The sequence below is a fragment of the Mus pahari genome, chromosome 10, assembly GCF_900095145.1.
Source record: "Mus pahari chromosome 10, PAHARI_EIJ_v1.1, whole genome shotgun sequence".
NCBI lineage: Eukaryota > Metazoa > Chordata > Mammalia > Rodentia > Muridae > Mus > Mus pahari.
This window is the reverse complement of record NC_034599.1, coordinates 53,590,902-53,594,691: the sequence shown is the minus strand read 5'-3', so window position 1 is coordinate 53,594,691 and position 3,790 is coordinate 53,590,902. Positions and strand designations below refer to the sequence as shown.

Here is a 3,790-nt window from a genome sequence, read left to right as displayed (position 1 = left end):
CAGTCTCCAGATTAGGTTCACTGGTGAGCCTTCCAATTCTGGATTGTAGTTCATTTCAAATATAGTCAAGTTGACAACCAGGAATAGCCACTACACTCTGAGACCTGCTTGCCTCAATTTTTAACTCCACTAAGGTTTCTATGGACATAGTTTTTTGATCCTGTTGTCTGCGTAGGGCCAATTTCTACCCATCTCTGACACAGCTAGTTAGTGCCCTCTTGTTTACCAGTGCCCTTTGCCCTGTCTGTGATCCAGTCTTTTCTGTCACTCAGGTGCAGCTCTCTGTCTCATACTGCCTAAGGTTCACAGAAGATGTCCGGTTATTCAGGTTACTCACTGGCTGTCGTAGATATGAGAGTACCATATTCATAGCCTGAGGAACCCTTTTTTAAATTCTTGTTCTTGGAGAGGACTGTGTGGGAGCTGTGGTTCATATGGAGAACACACACATGCACACACACACATGTACATCCTTTTAGACATGACGAATAATGAACAGCCCACTGCCTTTTCTCTTTTGTAAACAGACATTTCATACGGATGTAGTCATTTGGTAAGGGATGCATCCACAGAGCATCACTGGCTCCATCATTTCCGCACTTACCCCATACCGACAAGGAGGTTTTCTTGTTTCTTGGGGGCTGATTTGAATCTGGTCCTTCATTGCCTCCATTTCCTTACAGGGGAAGGGAGTGAGAACTGAGGAGCAGTGTTGGCTGTGAACCCGTCCCTTCTTCAAACCTTTGCTGTGACCTCTTGATTCTGCTGTTGCTGTGACTTCTGTCTGTCTGTGCTTGTTTGCTGGGCTGTCAGGCTCACTACTACTTAGGAGATCTTAAAAAGCTGCCTGTGATGCTGAGATGCTGTGGTGCTTGCTGGAGGGCCCTAGGAGCAGGCGGGGGTGCCCTGCTTTCATGGTTGAGGAATTGCACAGGAAACAGGCAAGAAATGGAAGCAAACCAGAGTAACTGGTATAATAAGAAGGAGAATTTAATTCACACATACATGCTCTTATCAAAAGACTATTCAGTCATTTGCGGATTCGTTATTACAGGTGTAGTGAGGGAACAGATGTAGACTCATGAGTGGCTGTTCCATACCAGAGAGGCCAGTGTTGGTGCCAGGCATGGAGAGTGAACATGCCAGGCATGGAGATCTTTGTAACACGAAGAGCAACATAGGAGGTTGCTTCATGAGTCCATCCAGACTTTTATATTATGGAGAAAATAGTATAAACAAGATTTGAAAGAAAAAAAAAAACTAGTGTTGACAGAACACTAGTTCAAATGAAGCATTCATTACCTGTGTGTGTATAAATGCCTAAGAGTTAATAAAGTACAACCCGCTGGGCGTGGTGGCGCACGCCTTTAATCCCAGCACTCGGGAGGCAGAGGCAGGCAGATTTCTGAGTTCGAGGCCAGCCTGGTCTACAAAGTGAGTTCCAGGACAGCCAGGGCTACACAGAGAAACCCTGTCTCGAAAAACCAAAAACCAAACCAAAACAACAACAACAACAACAAAACAAAACAAAACAAAAACAAAGTACAACCCAATAAAATGAGCAACAAAGCCACTGCCTACAGCAACGGTTACAGTACATCACATGCACACAGCCGCCTGAGCATGCAGTAGCCATGCACACAGCCATCTGAGTGTGCAGTAGGTGTAGGTCTGGACTTCACAAGAGCTTGACTTGAGGGTTGTCCCCAGGAGGGGTGCCTGGGTGACCGGACGGCAGTACTGAGAAGAGGGTGTTCTCTTCAAGGCAGCACCTTTCTATACTATGTAATATTTGTGTCTCCATTCATAGACACAAATATTACATAGCTATGGTCTCGTGCGTGTGTGCCACACAGTTTATCTTTACAGCCTTGAAACACCAGTCAGAGCATAAGGAGTTCATGTGAATTAACAAAAAGCTGTAAGGCCATTGTGTAAGAAGTAAAACCGGAGAATAGAGCCAAAAGCAGACACCACTTGAGCTGTCTGGGCAGTAACCACAGTTTAGGTCTCACGTCCTCAGGAAGTGAGGCCTAAGCACCTGAGGTCAAGGCAAGGGCCATTTCTGCATGTCCCACAGTATCCCATGCTTGCTTGGAAGTGCACTAATTTCCACAGTAATCATGAATTTGTTTTCTGCCTCTGAATCAAAACTACAAGCTCCTTGGGGCCAGAGATTGGGCCTTCTGCTATGTTTTCTAAGTTGCTACTGTGTCCAACACAATACAGTAAATGTTCATATTCATTTAATAAGGAGACATTGAGCTTTAGCATACAGCATTGACAGAGTGCTGATGTCATTGTCACCTTGTTCTGATGACATAGTATGTCGTTTCTCCAAAACATTTTCATTGCTTGCCAGTATTTATCAAGACCTCCTCACTAGTATACAGTTAACCTTTGATCCAGTCCTGCTTCTTTGAATGACATGAAGATGATTTAAAATTTTAAAAAGAAATAGGCTGAGACTAAAGCATGTTGGTAATGTACTTGCCTGGCATGAGCAAGGCCTTACGTTTAATCCCCAGTAGTGCCGAAAAGGATATGGGAACCTCCTAAAAATGTTCATCACTGTGTTCTTCATAGTGGGGGTAAAATGGAAGTGCCTACAGTTGTTCCCTCGAGAAGTGAAGGCATCTCTAAACTTGTTGGATCCATATGGTACGACATTAAAAGTGACAATATGTACAGTACACAGCAGCATGAAAAATGCCCTGCTGTAATTTCAGTGAACAGAGCAAAACTCAGAATATAAGCACAGTTTAAATGTAACTATAAAATATAAAGAAAAACTAGGAGGAAATACTTTAAAATGTGAAAGTAAGAAGGGATGCCCATTTCCTGTAATTAGAATAAATCCGAGTACCAGTGACTACTGGTCACCTGGGTTTTTTCTCTCTCTCTCTCTTCCTTCCTTCCTTCCTTCCTTCCTTCCTTCCTTCCTTCCTTCCTTCCTTCTTTCCTTCCTTTCTTCCTACTGTGGGTTGGTAACTTGCATAGGAGCTACCAGCCTACCAGCACTTTGCTCTGTCAGATTGTTTTTTTTTTTTTTTAAGTTTTAAAAATAGATTCCAATGTTTTTTTACTTCATTAAAATACTGAGTTTATTTCACATGAATGTTTTTGTGTCTCTACCATTTCCACATCTGACCATCACTGTTACTATGTCCTGTACATGTATACACATAACATTCCATACATGCTTAAAACCAAGTAAAGGGTGGAGTTCCACCCTTGAAAACTGAACAAGTATCTTAAACAACATATTCTTGGCAACTGAACCTGGACATTTATCAGACATGGTAGGGAAAGTTCTCACACTTCATTATAAAAAGGAGAGCCAGATAATCGGTTACAGAAATGAAATAAGACAGAATATTTCAGAGTGTTCAAACCATTTTCTTAAAGGGACATCCCCCACTACCTGAGCTCTTGAGTAGGCTCCTAGTCTGTCATAAGTAATGAACTTGGCTTCCACTTTGGGGAGAGAACCTCCTTTTTCTATACTTGCCTGCATTTTTGCCTTAATGTCTTCTACAGAACTAGGTCCTCTTGGTGTATGGGAGGGTTTCCTGTTTTCTGAAGGACTCTTGATCTTTGATCTTTGTGTAGATGGTTTCAAGTCTTACCCATTTTGGTTTGATTTTTGTGCATTTTTGGCTGGATGTATCTCATACAGATTTCTTCACTGGGACCTTTTCTTCAGTTTTCTTCATCAAAATAATTTTCTTCTTCTTCTTCTTCTTCTTCTTCTTCTTCTTCTTCTTCTTCTTCTTCTTCTTCTTCTTCT

The 3,790-nt window shown here is 42.2% G+C and overlaps 1 protein-coding gene and 1 pseudogene across 1 annotated transcript in view; one reads left to right on the top strand and one right to left on the bottom strand.

Annotated features, from left to right (window-relative positions):
* Rec114 (REC114 meiotic recombination protein) overlaps nt 1-3,790 on the top strand; it is a 99,257-nt gene that overhangs the window by 63,755 nt on the left and 31,712 nt on the right. The window lies entirely within an intron of this gene.
* Nucleotides 1-3,790, bottom strand: part of LOC110327538 — a 9,925-nt pseudogene that overhangs the window by 4,930 nt on the left and 1,205 nt on the right.